This window comes from Mauremys reevesii, linkage group 10 (assembly GCF_016161935.1).
Source record: "Mauremys reevesii isolate NIE-2019 linkage group 10, ASM1616193v1, whole genome shotgun sequence".
NCBI classification, from domain to species: Eukaryota; Metazoa; Chordata; order Testudines; family Geoemydidae; genus Mauremys; species Mauremys reevesii.
The window spans coordinates 56,476,481-56,499,552 of record NC_052632.1 but is presented as its reverse complement, the minus strand read 5'-3'; the positions used below and the strand labels follow the sequence as shown (position 1 = coordinate 56,499,552).

Genomic DNA, 23,072 nt, shown 5'->3' with positions numbered 1-23,072 from the left:
TAAAAATCAGAGACACTCCACTTTGGTATGGAATGTGGTAAACTCTGGGACTAAACTAAATGAGAGACATACCAGAAGTTTTGAAGTGGGAGATGTGCCTCTAATTGCATTTCCACCTCTGAGATTACTTCTCTGCAGGGGCAAGGTGCAGACTTATTGTGCAAGCTCCTCTCTGGCATCTCCCCCTTACCAAGTATATCAACTTCAATACCAAACAACATCCTAAATTAGATCCACATACCATGGGATCAGTAGCACAGACATCTCACTGTGTTACTCCATAATGACACCAAGGCTTTACTCTCCTTATACACCCATCCCATGGATCAAGGAGATTATATATTTCTTTTGCACATACACAAATCTACATTCAAAGAAAGTTAAAGCAGCAAAGTCAAGTACTCGATTTAGAAAAAGCCAGAACTCAGCTTGCCTGTGCAAACTTAATTTGGCCCCTTATGCATGTGCATTGTGAGAGTCTTGAATTATGTGATCACATACTGTTTCATTCAGCATCCAGAATAGATTGTGCTCACTGAATGAGTAGGTATTTAATATTTCCTTTCATCCTCATTGTTCAGTCTGGCCCCAGGCCTTATGTACGGCACAAAATGCTCTCCTCTGAAGACAGAATTATTGATTTCCTTATTGGTTTTTCCATGGTGCTCATCATTGCATCACCAGCATGCTTCACAAACATGCTTTACAACAGCCCTGTGAGGTGAGCTAGTATTATCCCCATTTTACAGATGGCAAATGGAGGCACAAACGCATTGAATGTCAAAAGTATCCACTAGTTTTAGTGTCCAATTTGAGATGCCTATGACCTGAAATTCAGAAAAAAAAATATAACACTATATTTGTTCAGAGAACAGCTCTCACAGACTACAGTCGCTGCTCTCAGTGCTCAGTACTTCTGCAAATTAGGTCTAGGGCAGGGCAAGTAAATTTTTTTTTATTTGTTCACAATTTTGAAAAAATTCATAAAAAAGGTGAGAATCAGACAATGTTTCATTTTGGTGACTGAGCATTTTAAATATTTTGGAATTTGAAAATGTTAAAGGAAATTTTGAAAGAAGTCATGTCAAGCTGGAAAAAAAATAACCAGAACATTTGAATTTCAACTTTTAAACAAACACACAAACCAATTCAGAGAAACTGACATAACTTCACAGGAGGTTTCAGGGTCACTGAATCTTTTTTTGCCAAAAGTTTTTGGTAGAAAATTTTTGCCCAGCTCTAGCCAGGCATCTCAAGTTGGATGGGCACCCAGAAAATGAGAAACAGTTTGTGTCCTTTTATAAAAGTTTGGGTTTAAGACACTTCCCCAGTAACACAAAGGAACTGTATTGCAGAGGTACAGATAGAATCCAGTTCACTAGAACAGCATTTAATGGCCTTAGCCACTACACCATCTTCTCTATTTCTGCAATCCCCTGGCCTCATTCTCTTCCTACCAACTTATGCAGCCAATAAAGACAGGGCCTACTGAAAACAGCACCTTTCACTGCACGACCCTTATTTCATCCCCAGAGTAGCTCCACCTTGTGCACTGAATGAGACAGTGTCCTGTTGAAAAAATAGCATATGATTATGCAGTTATACATTGTATCATAATGCATACACACAAGGGGCCACAATTAAGGATGCAGGGTACATGCTAACATCTGAGTGTGTAACTTTGCAATCTGAATGTTGTTTCCAAAAACCTGAAAAAATTGAGAGTAAACAAGAATGTAATTTTCTTTTTAAAAAATGTCTTGGTTGAGTTTGGGGGGAGGAGAAATGTATCAACCACTTCTAGTTATGGACCATGGATTCTCTAGACAGAAATTCAGGCAGGCTGGACGCAGTGCCTAAGCTCCTTTTAGTCTGATTTAAGGTTACAGTCACAACTTTTGCTTGTTTACAGCTTCATTGCCTTTTTACTTCATGATTTTCTGAATAGCTTGATGAGATCTGTTGATTCTATGCTACACTCTGGATTGTCAAAGCTCATTTTTTCATTCACTTTTAAAAGTAGACATTTACCTAGGACATACTGAGCCATTTGACAAGATTTTTAAAAAACATCACCTACCTATATGGTCACCAAAGGGAGCCTTAGTGGTCGGACACAGAAACAAACACTAATAAAATAGATAAGAGGCTTTGTTTCAAACTATCCAAGTATGGAAACTTGAGGGCAGTCATTGCAGCCCACCTATGCTAGGATAGAGTCCCCAGAGGGCAAGGTATTTAGGTAGGTGGGGGGGGGGTGTCAAACAGCTCTCTGGGGAATAAATTATTGAAATCAGTTATACCTGTTGTATCCTTCTTGTAGCTTTGATGCTGATAAGGAGAGTTATTTACTAAGCTTCTGCATGACAGACTCAACACCACTGTGTTTTGGAAGTCAATTTCTGACTGTTCATATGACAAGGATCTCAGAGGCCATAGTAATTAACTATGAAGGAACCTAGGGCTTACCTCCACCACCTTACTCATGTTAAAACTACAGACTGCCTTATCGTCACTAGGATTTTATCTCATTAGTTACCGAATGAAATTCATAGGTAGCAGATTTAAAACAAACCTAAGGAAGTACTTCTTCACAACACCTACAGTCAACCTGTGGAACTCATTGCCAGGGGATGCTGTGAAGGCCAAAAGTATAACTGGCCATGGCCCCACAACCAGGACCAGAAGGACTCTCCAGTTTATTTGTATTCTTGGATAGATAGTGAGGAATGAGTGACTGGTTACTGCTAATGTCACCATAGTACTGCTCAGGAAACAGCAGGGGGCAGCAAATTATACTGGAGGGGACAGGCTTTTCCAGTGTTTTGCTTTCCCCAAATTTCCTTTAAAAAAACCAACACAAAACAAAAAACACACTACACACCACCCACACCACACACTTGACACTACACAAGCATAAAATACACATTGGTAATCGTTCCATGTACACACTAATTAGTGGCTAAAACTGGTGCCATGGATTCTTTAGATAGAAATGTAGGCCCTGCTGTAGGTTGGCCATTAGCTTTTTAACCACTGCATCATCTGCTCCAATAACTGGTTAAAATGCTCTGCTACTACTGCAATGATGGTAGGAACAGTGAGAAATATTAAGAAGTCATCTAAATTAGACATAGCAAAGCAGAGTTTCAGTTCTGGAGTATACTTAATTGTTGTCACCTCTCTATCCTCTTCTGCATATTTATTTGAGCATAGAGCCTGGTTATTATTGTCAGTTTCCACTCCCCCCCCCCAAAAAAAATCAACTAAAATTCAAACAGTGCAAATTTAGTGCAATTTTCAGATGAGTACATTTCTGCTCAGTTATGTACAGCAAATACTATCAAGTAACCATACCTTGCAATGGCAGGATCAGGGTGCAGTCACCAGGCAGAAACTCAGCAGGAGTCCCAAGTTAAGCGGGGGTGGGAAATAACACCTCTCAAAGTCAGGTATTTTTTCTGATGCAACCAAAATAAAACAAAGCATCAAGCCCTCTTCTTTGTGTACAGGCTAACACTCCTTGAACTTCAACACCCACCATACAACCAGGGCAACTTTCATACCTCACTGAAGTTAAATCCCTCTCTGTTCTCAGAAACATTGCTGTGAGCCATGCCCCTTTTAACTAGTTCAGCTGCATCTAATCACCTCAGGTGTAAACAGACATCCTCATGCTCCCTTCACCCAGAGCTCAGGTCAGCAAAGGGAGTCTTAAAGGGATAAGTGCAATTGTCCTCTGTTACACCAGTGTAAAGCTGGATACACCATCACTAAAGTGAGTGTAATTCACATTTCAGCCAGTGGCACGATTTGTCCTGGGGTAGGCCCCCACCGTGCTCAGTTCTATAGCCCCAACCCCTAACCTTGCACACAAGGTCACCCTGTTCAGAGGATGTCATTTTGAGACCCCAGGCAGCACAGAGCAAAATGGAGCAGCTAACTCTCAGCAGGCTGGATCTGGCTTTCAGGGGGCCCCTCGCTGCCTCAGATCCCCCTGCAACTGAATGGGTTGCAAATGCCTAATGCCATCATTGGTTATGGTAGCTCTCCAAGGTCCATTTTGCCTGAGCACTGTACAAACACCTAGCATTTTATTTAGATTTGTACAAGATGTACGAAGAGCGCCCATCCAATGCTCTGGGCACCACTGACCATTTTTTAAAATGACACTAAAATAGAAAGAGTCACTGTCCTGATGCGCTTCGATTCTAAAACAGGCCAGACCGGCAAAGGCTGGGAGGGAAGACAGGCACAGGTAGGTCACAGTGAGTGTCTCAAAATGACATCCTCTGAACAGGGTGACCTTGTGTGCAAGGTTAGGGGTTGGGGCTATAGAACTGCTGACCTGAGCTCTGGGTGAAGGGAGCATGAGGATGTCTGTTTGCACCTGCTCACCCTCAGCAGTGAGATATCTTCCATAATGAACACAGCCTGTGGAAAATGTGGGGACAGGAATGATTATAACCCTTCCCCCCCCCCCGCAATAGTGCTGGCTCCCCCCAAGAGCCATGTGCCCACAGTACGGTCCTGGAACACTGATTTCCCCTGCCCCTGTGGCTACTTATCATTTTGGAGGTCTTGTGGCTCATGTGTGCTTGCCTGGGGTCAGCCAGTTAGTGACAGGTATGTGAATAGTGGCTGTGTGTTAAATCCCTGATTTAGTGGTCTGTGTGTTGCAAACAATACAGCTTCTGTAAAATGTTGCATTTTGGCTTCACAGATATGACCTTGAGAGCCCAGCCTCCCTCTTTGTCATTGCCAGCTGAACGGCTGCGCAGAATTAGAAAGCGGCTACAAAGAACTAAAGAGGACTTTCTGCGTGATGTCATGATGCACTCCGTGGCCAAAAAACAAGAATTGAAGGAGTGGCAGGACAGTGAGAAAAGGGACCAAAAGGAGAATGCAGCGCACCAGAACAAAGCCACGGAGCAGCTCTTAAATGTTATGGCGCGCCAAGTGGACATGCTCCAGGCGCTACTAGCACTGCAAACTGAGCAGCTCCACACCTGCCCTCCCCTGCAGCCGCTGTCACAAAACTCTTTCCCACGCACCCCAACCCCCTTTCCCCCCAGACACTGCCAACACATTCTTATCAGCCTCCTGGCTCCCGTCTGTACCTGCTGCATCCCACTCCTGCCCCGTCACAGTCCAGCCCTGCGGACTCCCACTACCCACTGCACTCAACACCCGTTCCTCTGCAGCTTAGCCCTGCTGAAGTACAGTACCTGCTGCATTGTACTCCAAAGGACAAAGTTGCATATGATACCTGGACAAAAGCACACGCAACAGTCATTCAGCACTTGCTCAGCCTGTTGTTGAACCGCTCCTTGCTGCTATCAAGGTTTCCGGTGTATGGCTTTATAAGCCACAGCGGGGTCTCCCAGGATCACAATGGACATTTCGACTTCCCCCACAGTGATCTGGTCTGGGAAGAAAGTCTCTGCTTGCAGCTTCCTAAACAGGCCAGTGTTCCAAAAGATGCGTGCATCAGGCACCTCTACAGACCAGCCTGTGTTAATGTCCGTGAAACTCCCACAGTGATCCACAAGCTCCTGGAGAACCATAGAGAAATATCCCTTCTGATTAATGTGCTCGGTGGCTAGGTGTTCTGGTGCCAGAATTGGAATATGCGTCCCATCTATCGCCCCTCCGCAGTTAGAAAGCCCATTTGTGCAAAGCCATCCACAATGTCACGCACATTGCCCAGAGTCATGGTCTTTTGGGGCAGGATGTGATAAATGGCCCTGCACACTTCCGCCAACACGTGTCCAACAGTCAACTTTCCCACTCCGAACTGGTTAGCGGCTGATTGGTAGCAGTCTGGAGTAGCCAGTTTCCACAGTGCAGTCGCCACACGCTTCTCCAAGGACAAGGCAGCTCTCATTCTCATGTCCTTGCGCCGCAGGGCTGGGGCGAGCTCATCACACAGTCCCATGAATGTGGCTTTCCTCATCTGAAAGTTCTGCAGCCACTGCTTGTCATTCCAGACGTGCATCATGATGTGATCCCACCACTCAGTGCTTGTTTCCCAAGCCCAAAAGCAGCATTCTACTGTGGTCAGCACGTCCATGAATGCCACAAGCAATCTCGTGTCGTAGCTAGTACATATGGCGAGATCAATGTTGCACTCCTCTTGCCTTTGTAGTTTAAGGAATAATTCCACTGCCACTCATAACGTGTTAGTGAAAGCGAGAAGCATATTGGTCAACTGTGCGGGATGATTCCTGCATACCAAGAGGCAGACAGCGCAGTACACAAACCATTGAAAGATGGCACCAAATGTGGATGAAAGCACAGGGATTTCTGGGATGTGAAGCAATGCACCATGGGGCATTGGGACAGGACCCAGGATGCCCCATGACCCCCTCCGCCTTCCCACAACTCTTAGCAGCAGAAGAGGAAGAGAAGTTCTGTGGGATAGCTGCCCAGAGTGCACCACTCCGAATACCACTGCAAGTGCCGCAAGCATGAACACACTATTGCGCAGGCAGTTGACAGTGTGAACACACAACAGCGGTTTCCCTTCAACACTCTCTGAACGGCACTGTAACTGCCAGCGATTTAACTCTGCCAGTGTAGACATACCCTTAATGTCATATCCCAGATCTCAATGTGATATTTTACAGTGATTTTACAACAAATTACAGCAATTTTGCCCAGACTATCACTCTGTCCAATTTGAGTGTGCCTTTCCTCTCTTGCCGAAGATCTTATTTAATAGATAAACTGAGCTGTGTCCCATTGGACAAAAAGAAGTTACATTCCACACTACATCAGGAGGAAGCAGGTTTGTTTAATCATCTTGATTTTTAAACTTGTGCAATTTTTTTGTTTTTGCTACCCAGTAAGCAAATCTGTTTGCATAACCTGATTTCAAATGCAACTCGGATCCAGATTTTTAGTAAATGGATGATTTGTACAATGAGAGCCCCGCAGTCTCTCTGACAGAATCGCTTTGATGAGGGGATGTTTCCTTAATTACGCTAAAGGCCGATTACCCCATTACAGCTGCATTGTTTTGCAGATTGTATATAATTTTGCTCTTTCCAGAGCTTTGTTGCTATAACTCTGAGGAAAATGCAAATGTCAAGGAGATGTTTGAGACGCATTAAGGAAGAGATGAAGATGTCTTAGCGAATTCAATTTAAGCTACAACATTAAAGTTATTTTGTTGACTAAAACATAATGTAATAATGAGCCTTCATATGTCAACTCTGAGGAGAAAGTAATAATAGTTGGATAGCTAGCTTTCCCTTCTACTTTCCTACACCCCCTCCTTTCTTACCTTCATTGGAGTTAGAGAGGGTGCTGCAGAGGGAATCTTTCTCTAATACATGCTTCTTTTGGGGTTAAGTATATTTCCTGTGGTTGTACTTCATAGCAGAATAATGTGTTCAATTCACAAGCACTTCACAATAGCACTAATGAGACATCACAGCTTGCATGTTTCTTACCTCTTTATCACCCGGGAAGAGTAAATTGCCTTTTTTGAAGAACTTGTAATTAACTGAAATGTTTTGTGGCCTGTTTTTGTAAAGCACAGTGCACAGAGGTGGAGAATCGCTAAGGGTTAATTTGTGTTGACCAGGAGGGAGTGATGAAGAAATGTTATGGCTGGGATGTAGGTAATATTGGTCTATCACAGGGGTAGGCAACCTTTCAGAAGCAGTGTGCCGAGTCTTCATTTATTCACTCTGATTTAAGGTTTCGCGTGCCAGTAATTCATTTTAATGTTTTTAGAAGGTGTCTTTCTATAAGTCTATAATATATAACTAAACTATTGTTGTATGTAAAGTACATAAGGTTTTTTAAATGTTTAAGAAGCTTCATTTAAAATTAAATTAAAATGCAGAGCATCCCGGACCGGTGACCAGGACCTGGGCAGTGTGAGTGCCACTGAAAATCAGCTCGAGTGCCTCCTTCGGCACCCATGCCATAGGTTGCCTACCCCGGTCTATCATATGAAAGCACCATTTGAGACAAGAGGCCTGATTCTCCAATCTGCCTTGCCCCTTGCATAGTCAATTACGCTTTTGCAAAGTGAGTGGAAAATGCAATCAAATCTGAACTGTAGCATTTTACAACCACCATGTTTTAACTCTGGTAGATATCTACAGCTGGTCACAGCTGGTTCTATGACATAGTTACATCCACAGTTAGCCTCAACATGGGTGCAGAGGTTCAGCTTTCAGCAACGCTTTACAGCCTCAGGGCTTTAATTTGTGAGTGTCAATGAGTGATGTTGCCCTTTAAGTATGGAGAAGACGAAGGACTTTTCATGACCACCAGCTAAAGGAGTCGTTTAGCTCAAGTGGCTGAGGCCTATGTTTTTGGAGCTGGACGTTCAGGCTTCTGGTGCTGGCTTCCTAGTTGACCGATACCTGTGTCTGCTGCTGTGGATTTCTGTTACACTAGCCCAGTGCTCTGGTGAGTGATGATAATGAAATAACTACAGGTATTTTTACTTGCATCAGGAAACTGAGTAAGCAGAATTTATCAGTGCTTCCTTAAACACAGAACTTTGTGGTTCCCTTAAAGCCACAGGGCACTTTTTGGCAATAATTCACTGTGCAGCATCTGTTGTCAACAGGGGTACAGTTAAAGGAACCAAAACTCCTGAGGTTACCCCCTATATAGAGCTTCTCTCACTCTACTCCTCTGCCCTTCAGGTACCTTGGGTACTCTAACGTCATCATCAAGGAGCATCCAAGCTAAGAATCTGACATGATGCTAACAGCCACTGAGTTCTGAAATCTCATAATTTCCACTCCAGTCTTGAAACTGCTTGGACCTGAATTACATCTAAGGACATTTTTGCCCCAACAGGAAAATGCATCCTTAAGAAGAGAGGTCAATAGGTCAGGTAATATATAAAAACTACCAAGGCTGTTGATTGTTGCAGATTCCACCAGAGGTGCTGTGAGTTCCATACAGAGTTAACCTACCCTTCAGCTGAATGTAGCATGGGGAGCGGAAACTCCTTTTCAGACCTTTCAGAACATCTACAATTGTATACTAAAGCAATTGGAGTTTTGTAGGTTGTGGGATGACTTGAACCATTCAAAAACAATGATACAGGTATCGCTCTTCAATTATTTCTGTCCTGTTCTTTCCTAATTTATACTGGTCTAGGAAGACCAATCGTCTGCCCCATTGAGAGAAGTTGCCCAGTACTCCCTAGATTATACTACTGCAGTAGGCTAGAACTATTTTAGCTTTAAGGAAAATATTTTTACATAGTCGTGGAGTCAGTTTCTAGGGAAAGGAAGGGTAATTAATCAAGACCACCACCATTGATCATGCTGGGGTGTGACAGCTTGCAAAGTTGAGTCAAGTTTTAATGCACTGGCCTCATTTTATTTAATCATCATCCAATGAAGAATAACTAAGCTAAACAGCCAAGCTTACGTAGCCCACTGGTGAATGTGTGCTACAACTTGAGCTAAAGAGCCACGGCTCTGCAGCTTGGGGCTGTATCAACTCACAGTCCATGGGGTGTATGAAGCTAAAGGGGAAATGGAAGAGAAATGGGAGACTAAATACAGGGCAGGAGCAGGAGCTAAAAACAAGCATCTTGAGCTTAGACAGTCAGGAATTACTCTCTTGTGAGAGGACAGCAAAGGCCCCTAAAGCAGGAGGACAGCAGCAGATTGGACTGGGGGATGGTGAGCTCCCATCGGGTTTTGGTCCATTGTGAAGTTGAGTGCCCTGTATAAGGGGATGATCATGTGTATGTCTGCAGACATGGCCACTGGCTTTGTGATTACTCCAGTCCAGTGTCCACAACACATACACACCCACCCCATGTGAGGGTTACATGGAGGATTCAGTCCCTGTGACATTGCACTCAATATGTTTATGGAAATATGCTTATGAGTGTGAATATAATGTAACTGGAATATGTTTTATGCAAAAGGTCTCTTGTAAAAGTATCATTACAAAGCTTATAATCTACTGAGTGTGTTCATCCTATGTGTATGTATGTATCATTCTTGTATCTGAAACTAGAAATATGAAGTATTATTCTGAGGTACTATTGTAATTATGCAAAGTGTGGGCCATTAATGGTGACTTAGAATCTTGATGGCTCCCATTGACTGGGACAATTGGTTGTAAATGATTTATTTACCTGCAAGCCTTCTTGTGGACATGAGGCCAGCCTGTGGGTAATGAAGAATGAGGTCTTACAGTGACATGTGACCACGTCACTGTTGTCAGATGCTACTGGCGTGGTGCTCTGCTCTGTTCAATGTTGAGATCTATCGGCTACGTGTGTGTGTTCCCTCTGTGTGCTGCCCCAGCTCTGCGCAGATAGCTGACACAGCAGACCCTGAGAGAACCCCCAATGACCACAGAGTCTAGTAAGATACGAAGGCACTTCGGCCAGGTTTATTGTCAAACAAAGCACAATGATAGTTCCCTTTAGATTTTACTCTACAGGACATACTACGAGTATGTGCCCCCTGGCAATGGACTCAGCTCAGTCAGTGGTGGGACTTTCCACTGCCCCCTAGGATGGACAAAGACAACGTCCCAGGGATGCATTCTTATACACAGGTACAAACAAGTTACACATCACTCCTGACGTACTGAGGTGCAACCCTTCCACATAACAAGATACAACCCCTCTATGCAGTAAGGTGCCGCCTCTCACCTTGTACATGTTGGTTCGAACAAAACAACTCTATCCATCATGTTACCCTTTTGGCCCTGTCATTGGGATGGGTCAGCTTGTTCCTTGTTATCTGTGGAATGTTCCAGTATCAGAGTGTCCTGGTACCGTGTTTCTACTTCTGGTATTCAATACACTATATGGAGATACGTTTATGCAACATCAGCCCTTTCCTTGCCAGCTTCTGTGAGCAGGGTCTGCCTCTAGCTCACAGCTTAACTTTGCTTTATGTTAGCAAAGTCTTGACCATTACTTTAGTTCAGGCCTTAGGCCTCATACCAGGCCTCTGATACCAAGGTTTATATTTCAGAGCCTCCTCTTACTATAGTCACCTGATACTGAAATCCATCTTAAACCTGGTGCTTTTCCATTCAGAAGGAGGGGTGGGGACCCAGAGACACAAAAGATTCCCGCCTTGGGCCAAAGCTATAAAAGGGGGTGGAACAGAACAAAGGGGGCTGCCAGTCATGAGAAATCCCCTAGTTACCACCTGAGCTGGAACTAACAAGAACTGCACCAGGGGAAAGAATTGGGCCCAGAATAAGAAGGAGTCTAGTCTGTGAAAGAAGCTTATTGGAACATCTTTGAGGGTAAGATTTACCTGTATTCAGTTTCTTAATACATTAGGCTTAGACTTGCGTGTTTTTGCTTTATTTTACTTGGTGACTTACTTTGTTCTGGCTGTTATTACTTGAAACCACTTAAATCCTACTTTTTATTCTTAATAAAATCACATTTGTTTATTATTAAACCCAGAGTAAGTGAATAATATCTGGGGGAGCAAACAGCTGTGCATGTCTCTCTATCAATGTTATAGAGGGTGGACAATTCATGAGTTTACCCTGCATAAGCTTTATACAGAGTAAAATGGATTTATTTGTGGTTTGGATCCCATTGGGAGCTGGGTGTCTGGGTGCTGGAGTCAGGTAACCTGCAGAGCTGTTTTCACTTAAAGCCTGCAGCTTTGGGGGCGTGGACCAGACCTGGGTCTATGTTGCAGCAGACTAGCATGTCCGACTCAACAAGGCAGGGTTCTGGAGTCCCAAGCTGGCAGGGAAAACAGGCTCAGAGGTAATTCCAGCACATCAGGTGACAGTCCCAAGGGGGTTTCTGTGACCAAACCCGTCACAGTCCCAATGACTGGGTCACAGCAGCAGTTATGGAACTGCCCCATTCCCTGCTCCCATCCAGGTGTGGTTCCCATCCTCCCCAGCCCTTGGTAGTTCCTTTCACAAACACAGTTGACTTTGTCATTGTGCAGGGCTCATTTGAAAAATGTTGGAATCATTTAAATCCTGGGTAACTCTGAAAAGCCTTACAACTGACACGCGAGAGCAGAGATAGTCTGATTAATTGCAAGGGCATTTTCTGATTGGTTTAATTAAATGAATGAGATAGCCCAGAGGAAGAGTTACATTATTAGCACGAGAAAACTGAGGCAAGGAGACTCCAGTAGGTAGCACCACATCTTCCTTTGGAAAGGAAAGAAACCAGTGAGTCCAGTTCCAGAGGTTTTCATCCTTTTCTCTAGTTCCTCTGTGAAAACAGAGTTCTAAGGAGGGAGGGATACCGGCAGTTCTCACCACCATAACAATATATTTGTACAACTTGGCCACTATATTACAAGCCAGAAAAATGAGTAGCCACAGGGCCTACACTTTCAAAGGGAGAAATGCTTAGTTTTAAATTAGATACCTACAGTTTCAGACCCTCCTATGATGAGGATAGCCATTTTCCTACCCTTACCGTAACCTAACATGGGAACAGAATGGGCCTGGCTACAGAACACCAACTCCACATCCGCAATCACCACATCGGGGGCAAATAGCATATTTGCATGTGCAGATGGCCAGCTAGATATGTGGCTGGCATTTGTGAGTGCCTAGAGCTCTGTGTGGCTCAACAGCTTTATTCTCTCACCAACAGAAGTTGGTCCAATAAAAGATATTACCTCACTCACCTTGTCTCTCTAATATCCTGGGACCAACACAGCAGCAACTGCACTGCATACAAGCCCTTATTGTCTATCTATGACCCTCACTCGTCATGTCACACTTGAATTCATAGAACCCTAGGATTAGAAGGGACCGCAAGAGATATCTAGTCTACCCCCTGCCAAGCTACAGGATATGTTGTGTCTAAGCCATCCAAGAGAAATGGCTATCCAGCCTCCTTATGAAAACCTCCAGTGAAGGAGCTTCCACTACATCCCTAGGGAGTCTGTTCCATTGTCCTACTGTTCTTACAGTTAGGAAGTGTTTCCTGAGATTTAATTTAAATCTGCGATGCTGTAGTTTGAACCCATTGCCTCTTGTCCTGCCCTCTGTGGCAAGAGAGAACAACTTTTCTCCATCTTTTTATGGCAGCCTTTCAAGTATTTGAAGACTGCTATCATGTCCCCCCTTAATTTCCTCTTTTCCAAACTAAACATACCCAGTTCCTTCAGCCTTTGCTGATATGGCTGGCATTCCATCCCTTTGATCATCTTTGTCACTCACCTCTGGATCCCTTCCAGTTTCTATACATCCTTTCTATACATTGGTGACCGAAACTTTCTATACATTGGTGGCTTGCATTCTGTGCCTCTGATAATGCAACCTACATTTGCATTTGCTTTTGCTTTTTTTGCAACATCACCACATTGCTGATTTATGTTGAAGTTGTGGTCCACTACAATTCCCAGATGCTTCTCAGCAGTGCTGCTGCCAAGCCAGTTATCCCCCATTCAGTATTTGTGCATTTAGTTTTTCTTCCCTAAGTGTAGCACCTTACACTTGTCTTCGCTGAATTTCATTTTGCTTTCTATAGCCCAGTTCTCCAACTTATCAAGATCTCTTTGAATTTTAGCTCTTTCCTCCAAAGTGTTTGCAACCCCCCACCCAGCTTTCTGTCATCTGCAAATTTGATCAGTGTGCTCTCTATTCCTACATCCAGGTCATTAATAAATGTTAGCACCAGACTTAGAACAGATCTCTGTGAACCCCCACTTGAGATTTCCTTCCACTCTGATATCATTCCATTAATAGTTACTCATTGTTTGTGTTTGTTTAACCTGTTATGTATTCACTTAATGGTAGTTCCACTGTGCCTGCATTTCTCTAGCTTACTTATCAGAATGTGGAACTGGGTCAAAAGTCTTGCTAAAGTCCAAGTATATTATGTCCTCCTCCTTCCCGCCAAACCAGTTACCCTGTCAAAGAAGGAAATCAAGCTGGCTTGGTGTGATTTATTAGTAAATCCGTGCTGGCTGCTAGTGATCACCCCTAGCAATTGATTATGACGACTGCAGTAGCATCTAGGGACACCCAGCCAGGCAACAAGGATCCATGGTGCTAGGTGTTGTATACACAATAATAGGCATGGATCAGGTTTTTGCTTGTTTCTTGAATCACCTAACGTAAGTTTGGGGCACTCTTAACAAAATGGCAGAAAAGACCCAAGTGATTGCTGAGATGGGTTTTATTTTCAGATACTTGCTCTACTTCCCCCCTAGTAATGCCATGTCTCTCCATCCCACACTCTACACCATCCATGCATCTCCACCCAGCACTCTGCTAGGATAGCATTCCCTAGGGACAGCGCTGTGAGAGATGATCAGGTCACATACCATGTGCATAACCTTGATGTGGAAAGAGCCTGCATTTAACAAACTGTGATTTAAGCGCAGTATTTATCATTAAATTCAACTAAAATCTCTGAAGACATGATTTATTAAACATTAGTGCTAGCTCTGATTCCATACATTTCAGTTTTAGATCATTAGCATTAAAGAAAAAAACCATTTGTACAACTAAGTCAGAAGTCTAACTGATGAGGGACTGTAGCATCTAAAATCTGCTAATGTGTATTTAGAATTACATTGTTTGCATCTAAATGATTAAAAGTTTCATTCTTGAATACATTTATGATGCCATTGGCACTAGTTACATGGAAGTGAAAACTAAGGACAAAATATATTAGAGATTGTGCCGAACTGGGTGCTGGTGAGTGGACTACCATGACCATTTACTGATGGAGAGATAAAGCGAAATCCAAATGGTTGTCATTAAAGACTTGCCCACTTCTCCTGCTTTGAGCTAGCTAGCATCACTTTCGTACCCCTGACACTGTAACTCACCTACGTTTACTAGGAGGAATATTAACAATGCTACATTGTAGTCACTTTGTTATCAAAGGCCAATGGAAAAAAAAGGTTGGGGTGACCTCATTACCTGCTTCAGTTAAACACACTGGGCCTGATTGTCTGCTCTGGCCAAGCCATCCTTGGTGAAGGACCAGAGTGAGACAGACAACAAAGGTGACTTTAATTCATCTTTACGTTCTCTCAGTCCTGGGGCAGTCCAGGGCTGGCTCAACCTCCAGTGTAATTTAGAGCAGCCTGCAGGTCTCAAGGGGGCATTCTGGCAGCTGGGATATGGCCATGTCTCCAATGCTCTAAGAGCGTGTCCTGTACTAAGGTGAACTGGAAGGGATGTAGAGCCACTTCAGCATCTCCACACATCCTGGGGTCCCCTAAACAGAAGGTGAATGGTCAAGGGAACAGTTCCTTCAGCTTCTCGGCTGATCATGCCACTGAAGAAGTGCAAATCAGCCCAAGCAGGACCAAGAGTGTGGCCCATTTCTGGTACACTCAGGGCCCCCTATACTACACACACTGTCATATCAGGAAACCTGCCTACAACATGGCTGTCCCTTCAATGTATTATGTACACATATGCAATTTGCAGTGGAGACTGGGCCAAAATGTGATATATAGCAAGAGCTTCTTGCAAGACGAGTTTAGCACAGCGCCTATTGGCCCAGTTAGAGTTAAGCTCACAATTTGTTGCCTACTGGCCACAAGGGGCCCAGCTGGACTCCCATCTGAGGCAATCTGTGAGATATATGCAAAATATAGGGTATAAGCTGGAATCCTCTATTAATAAGTCTGTTCTATTCTCTGGCCAGCAATTGATAGACACAACCAGTCTAAATTGGAAAAACAGAACCGTATGGGCTAACCCAGTGTCCTGGGGATTGCACCATTTCAGATTATCTCAGTTTGACCAACAGGTTGGTGAATATCCAGCTGTTGGCATTATTGCAGAGGCAGCATCCTCAGCTCCTGTAGAGTGGGAAGAATAATGATTAAGGAGTAACCCTTCTAGCATTCCAGAAGGAGCCAAGTCTTTCTGAGCCAGAAAAATGCAACTGGGATGCTAGAGCCTAAAGGGTCCTCCTACGAGGAGGAATAGCAGCTGGGGAGAGGGAGGGAACGTCTATGTTTCTCCATGAAAGATGGAAAGGCAGCAGTTCTCGTTATTTTATAGATTTTCTTCTGCTTGGAAAACCATGACCCAGAACACATCCTATGCTTCAGGGAGCTCAGGGACAGCAGATGTGTCCCCATGCTGCCTGGGGATGCTTCTCTCCTTGGTAGAGCAGTAGGGCAAAATCTGGCCCTTAGTGAGTACAGAGAAAAGTGATTGACATCAAGTCCAAGTTTGTTACCAACAACAAGGCTATGCATGTAATCCTACCTTCACCCACTAACTAGAAACCAACACAGAGCAAAAGAACACCGGAGGAGGAAAGAGCAATGGGCTATACCATTAGTAACAAGATAATCCAAATTGCACATGATAGAATGGCTTTAAAATATTCAAGATTTCAAAAACAATTTCCTTTCTAACTTGATGGGCCTCTGATATGTTATATTTAAAAATAAAATCCCTGTTCTAAAGCATTAGGTCTGTTTCAGGGGGAAGAAGGAATGCGGGTGTTAACCAGTCATGCAGAATTCCTTGAATTTTAAATATTTAGAGCAAATCCATTTATATTTCCTTTCTAAAATGCCAGAGTGAGATTAAGCTGGGATCGTTCATGGTTTTAACATAGAATTCAGGACATCAATCTGAGAGGAAGGGGATGGTGCCTGTGGTGTTCCTTCAAATCAGATTTGAAACAGAAAACTAAAACTCTCCTGCACTTGCTGTAGCATTTAAGAGATGCAGCTGCTTCCTGGAAAACATCAAGAAACATTCTGTGTAAAAGCAATTCTGCTTATCACTCAGTTTGTTCCAATTTCTCTTCTCCATTTTTTTTTAATTACAGCATGAAAAGAGTAGCATGAGAGTAGATGATTTAGAGTTCACTGATTCTTGCTGTTTATTCCCCAATGGAAATCATAAATCCATAAGATGCCGTTAATTTACACTGGTGCAACAGTCACTAATTTCCACCACTCAGGCCAAATTCTGCTCTCCTTCCCAAGATAAATTGTTATGGTCTCATCATCCTAATGACCCACATTGAATATTCAATTGATCTACATCCCACGTCTGAAGAGCTGATTTAAACCATCAAGGATTTAAACCTGTGCTGGGATCCTGCACTTAGGTAAAACTCCAAAGGGATGTTTATGTGCTATTTTTGTTTGATGATACAGCTGGCTCAACTGTTCATATTATTCATTACAAATCCACCCTGCCCATCCCCCCCGCCCCCCACACACACACTTTTAGACACAGAATCTGGATTGTTTTTTAATGGATTAAGTATTCTTTAGTGTTCTCCTAGCAGTCTGGATTATTCATTTTCCAAGACTACACAGGGTTCATTTCAACTGTTCACAATTCATCATTTGTGGGGAGTGGACACCTGAATCACACCCCATTGTTTCTGCTCCTTGATTGCCAAGTGAGACATTTTAAACAGGAGCATAGCAGATAGTAAACAGCAAACAGCACACATCTGATAAATTTCTTCTCATGTGAAAAAATGTCCATGCCTCTCAAAATATGCATTGCACTATCCTGTCACTTTTCCAGCTCTGCTAAATCTATTCAGAGATTGGGTGATCAGAAACTATTGCAGTATTCATTATGGCGAGGGCCCTACCAAAATCATGGTCCATTTTGGTCAATTTCATGGTCATGGGATTTTTAAAATCGTAATTTTCATGATTTCGGCTATTTAAATCTGAAATTTCATGGTGTTGTAATTGTAGGGATTCTGACCCAAAAAGGAGTTATGGGGGTGGTTTTAAGGTTATTGTATGGGGGGGGTTGCGGTACTGCTACCCTTACTTCTGCTGCTGGCTGGAAGCCCAGATCTAAATGTAAGGGGACTATTGTCCCCTTACTAAAACTCAGTGGGGGTGTTTTGGTTGGCTAGCTCCCAGTACCAAAAGAAAGGGGAAGGGTCAATGGGAAATCAGGACCCTGAGACTGACAGTCCCTAAGAGCAATGGGGAGAGGCCAATGCTCCAGGTCAGCCTGACTGACAGGGCGGGCAGGGAGTCAGGAGGCCAGGGGGGTCCCATCATCCATGTGAGCTGGAATTGCCTGGGTCAGACAGAGTGGGGCCAAGCTAAGGAGAAAGCAGGGGCCCGAGCTGAGCTGGGGAGCAGAGCTGTGCCAGATCCAGAGGGGCCAGAAAAGCAGCCCAGGAAGCCTGTCAGTGCTGGGAGCAGAGTTACAGAAGCAGCCCACAGAGCAGACCTGTCCTAGGAGCAGAGCTGCAGCAACCAGAGCTAGAGGGATCAGAGAAGCAGCCCAGGGAGCTGGAGGCAGAACAGCAGCAGCAGCCGTGCTGAGGCAGAGTGCTGCAGCTGAGACAGAGTTGTGGAGCTGGAGCTGAGACTGGAGCAGTCGGGAGTCGGGTGCGGTGAGCAGCTGGGAAGAGTGAGGGGGACCCTGAGCAGCAGACCCAGCGCAGGGAGACACCCCCAGCCAAGAGGCCCTGCAGGCCAAACTTGGAGGGGGATCGTAACCCCAACGGGGCAGGGATGATGCTGGGAAGAAGGGTCCTGCCACCTAGAGCCTGAGAGCGTGTGGCCACCACCAGAGCAAGTATCTGACCCGCAGCGTCCCTATAGCACAGCCAGGGCCTGAGAAGGAGGCCTGGGCCTTGTGAGGAACAGACTGAACTTCCCATACATCCCAGAGACGCTTGTAGTGATGTCCCCATGCCTCAGAGCGGGGTGACGCGTTTTGCTTTAACCTTTCCCATTTTTTCCTTATTTTTTTAAATTGATTGCTGTTTAATAAATTGTATTTGCTTTGAATTGTATGTAATGATCAGTGGGTTAGGGAAGCGTCCAGTGCAGATAGAGAACCCCAGAGTGGGGACACCCTAGCCCCTGCCCTCAGTGACCACAACAAGGTTGGGGATCGAGCCCCCCATGAATCCTGAGCCCAGCCTTGTTGGGGTTACGAGGACTTTGCCACACACGATAGTGAAAGGGGAGCCCTCGATGTCAGGCAGGCCTCTGGGTAAATGAAGTGGGAGCGAAGACTCAGATCCTTTCTCTAGCCCACTTCACCGGGGTAGGGTATAAGCCAGGAAAGTTCCTCACAATAGTGGGATCATTCCCCCGCTTACATAAAGGCAGAGCCACCGCCAGCAGCAGTGCAGAAGTAAGGATGGCCTGGTATGGTATTGCCACCTGCAGAGCTGGGCCCTCAGTCAGCAGCTGCCACTTTCCAGCTGCCCAACTCTGAAGGCAGCAGCACAGAAGTAAGAGTGGCAATACCATACCATGCCATCCTTAGTTCTGCATTGCTGCTGGTGGAATGCTGCCTTCGGAGTTGGGTGCCTGGTCAATAGCTAATGCTCTCTGGCCACCCAGCTCTGAAGGCAGTGCAGACGTAAGGGTAGCAATATCGCAACCCTCCTAAAATAACCTTGTGACCCCCTGCAACTCCCTTTTGCATCACAACCCCCAATCTGAGAAACCCTGGTCTCCCCCATGAAATCTGTAGAGTAGAGGGTAAAAGCACACAAAAGACCAGTTTTCACAGGGGAAGACCAGATTTCGGAGTCCGTGATATGTTTTTCATGGCTTTGAATTTGGTAGGGCCCTAATTATGGCTCTTTTTCAGGGAAGCATTTACATAGGTACTTAAGTCCATACCTAGTCAGCACAGCACCTGAAAACATGTTGAACTTAAATCCCCTTAAAGTCAGTCAGACTTTATCATGTATGTAAGTGCTGCCCTGAATAAGGATTTTTGTTCTGAATATGGCCCCATATTTCCAGGATAATTCTCTACCCAACTGTTAATGCAATATTTGCCTTTTTTTGACAACAGCTGTATACTCCCTAGATGTCCACACTGATCTGTTGCCAGTGATATCTGCAGTCCTATTGGCTTTAATTAAAATGAGTGCTCAATGCTTCTGAAAACCAGACTCAGGCTTGGTCATTTGAAACACATTCTCCTTTTAATACACGTGCTGGTTCTGTATAAAGTCAACCAGGACAGGATTTCCTGAGGTCAAGTTTACATTTATTTACATCATTACTTTTAACATCAGCCATATTCTATGTATTAGAACTGGGTGGGTACTAATAAAAGATTTTCATGTATGCACAGTTCAATTCTGAAATGAATTTGCTATGCCCTCCCTACACCCCATTGTATTCCCATTCTGTGCAGCTGAGTTTTCACAGATAGCAAACTTAAAAGTGCCATGTGATTACCCATGGAAGCTGAATTTAAATTTGCCTGGCCAAATATTTGCTGCAGAATCACTTGTATAATTCAATCAGGGAATAGAAACAGTACCACAATGACATATTTAACCACTCACAACTAATCCAAACAGCTCAGATAAAGAAAACACACAGAGAACTGCTGGTGATCAGTCCAGAGTTCAACAAAACCACAACAACAAACAAAAATCAAATGCTTTTTAATAATGAAGACATTTAAGGAAATCACCATCTGTGCATGGATGATCCATGAGAAAAAGAGGTCTATTTAGAAAAATGGTTTGTCTGGATTTTTTTCATATATACAGGTAGTTCTACCTATGTTACAAAGATTACATAGCTAATCAAATACATATTGCATACCTTTTAAAATAAACCAGATGCCTGAAATGAGTAGGTTAGCTCTAGGCATTAGCTGTTGTGGGTGCATCGTTTGCTAGAAAATTGTTTCTTACCAGAAATTCCAGGGAACATGTGAAAATGTGGTTAAAAAGATGAAATGAATCAACAAAAATACCACTTAAGAAAACAAACAATCTTCATTTTAAATTATTTCAAACTAATAAAAGTTGACTAATTGGGAATATGGTGTAAATCCAGAGAAGTCCTATTTGTGACTTTGCTCCTTGCCAAGGCACTAAAGGAGTGCAGATCTGTAGCTACTGGTCCAGGGGTGGAGCTTTGATGTAGCATGGGTCAATTAAACCACCCTAACAGTGAGAGGGAAACTGAGACATCATTAAAAAATAAGCTTCTCAGCTTCTCCCACCTAGTATAGAAAGGAACAGTATGCAACTTCTGACAGAGGCTAGTGAACACACAAAGGTTTGGGGATGCAGACACATCACATTGCATGTCGAAAAGACTACTACTGCAGGAAGCATTCAGTCTGGATGGTGCCTGGCTTCTGCAGAATGTACAGGGAGGCCAAGAGAAAAGGTTCCTCATATCCATCCTCTTCCTTTGCAGCATGAAATGGTTATTATGATTATTTACTATTTGTTACCATATCTCCTAGGGAGCTGGGACCTTAGTTATAGACCAAGACCATTGTGGTAGGCATTGTACAATTGCAGCCAGCATTTTGTCTGTCATATGTGCTAATGATATGCACATCTAAAATTCTACTAAGGCTGCATATTAAAGCCAAAAGACTTATTTTAAAATAACACATATCAGATTTATTCCCTGTGTATTATAGGACTAAATGATCCAGAAAATGTAGAAAACTAGCAATGTGGAGGAATGCAGCTAGAAAATTTTTTTCACAAGACCTGGCCTTGATCTTTATTAATTTTAAGAACTATACTAATAGTTCTGATATAGCTGACTATAAATACACTGGTGCTACTTAACTGGGAATAGCCACAGAAAATTACATCTTATATATTAACTGTGAAATATATTAACTGTGTGAGTTATCTAATATTTTAGTAATTATTACATGATTGTTTTACTGATCTATCTAAACAGGCCTATGTTAAATACAGTAACAAAAAAATCTTAAAAATCAAATGTGTGAAGTTTGATCAGAATGATGGGAATTTCAGGCTTTTTAAAAAAAGGTTATGGAATTGTGTGTATCTTGCTTATATAACTAAGGAGATAGAAGGGCTCAAGGTTTGCTTATTTATTGCTTTAAGAGGTCTAGTTCAATGCCATAATTTCAAAATAGACTGGCTGAGTCAGCACCCCATCTCTGGGTGTGTCCACACTACAATCAGAGGTGTGATTGCAGGTCAGGTAGTCATACCTGTGCTAGCTTTAATCTAGATTAGTATAGCTCCAAATAGCAGTGATGACACAGGCTTTACACAGGGTTCTGGGTGGGCTTGTATGTTCTCATGTTGCTCGCCCATGCTGCGTTCAATGCCGCTGTCCCTTCACTGATAAATCTAGATAGCATGGCTAAAAGTAAGCTATCAGGGTATGATAACCCGTGCTGCAATCACACCTCTGACTTCAGTGCAGACATATTAAACTTTATAATCTCTTTAAGATTAAATTTATCCAGTATTAGAGCTGGACGAAGAGCCATTTTTCCCCCTACACAAAACTTCAAATGAAAAATTTTTGTTCAACTTTTTTTTCCCCAAATGTTTTGATATTGTAGGAAGTTTTGGAATTAAAATGTTTGCTTAATTTTCATTTCAATCAAAAAATTCCAGACTTCTAGTTATATTTCAGTTTTTGAAACCTGAAACAAAACCAAAAAGGCAATTGGAAACACAACAAAATGAAAATTACCTGCCACATATTGAGCTAAACACTCCTCTTAGCCAGGCCCCCAATCAGATGCCCAGTCTTAATAACCCCCAACAGACAATACATTGCAGTTATCTCCAAATGCGCCTCTCTGTTCACCTAATTCTGCAAGCACTTACTCGACTGAGTAGACTTTACTTTAGCCTGTCCTGGTAAAGTAACTAAAGTTGATCACTAAAACTAAAATTGGTGACATGGGAAAATCCAGCTAATATCAGGGACTGATATGGAACTGTCTGTCTGCTGCCTTTGGTAGCAGTTTCACCCAGTAGATCTATTTGAACATCCTTTTTCTTATAGAGGGAAAGGACAATCCTAGTTGTGATATCTTGTGAATAGATACCCTCCTAAATTTTCCTTTTCTCTCTTTATGGGTGGTACTTCTGTCTCTTTAATCTGTTTCTGCCCATGCACATGCTGAGTCAGGAGGACTAGGTAGCGCTGGGAATTAACAATGGGATATGGATCTTTTTCATCTTTACGGCACTAATTAAAACCCCACTGTAGTGACACAGGGTTGTTGTAGCCATGCTGGTCCCAAGGTATTAGAGAGGCAAGGTGGTAATATCTTTTATTGGACCAACTTCTGTGGGTGAGAGAAACAAGCTTTTGCGCTTACACAGAGCTCTTCTTCGGGTCCTTGTCTTATGGACT

At 43.4% G+C, this 23,072-nt stretch overlaps 1 protein-coding gene across 14 annotated transcripts in view; it reads right to left on the bottom strand.

The window, feature by feature from the left end:
• RBFOX1 (RNA binding fox-1 homolog 1) overlaps positions 1-23,072 on the bottom strand; it is a 2,636,561-nt gene that overhangs the window by 2,537,864 nt on the left and 75,625 nt on the right. For 9 of the 14 annotated variants that reach the window (XM_039490575.1, XM_039490579.1, XM_039490572.1 and 6 more), the window contains exon 1: positions 3,358-3,581. The exons of 2 other annotated variants lie outside the window; for them this stretch is intronic. The gene's annotated coding sequence lies outside the window, so the exon portion shown is untranslated. Of the gene's footprint in view, positions 1-1,501; positions 1,570-3,357; positions 3,582-23,072 lie in introns of those variants that run through there. 3 more of the 14 variants (XM_039490576.1, XM_039490573.1, XM_039490580.1) reach the window with 1 other exon arrangement.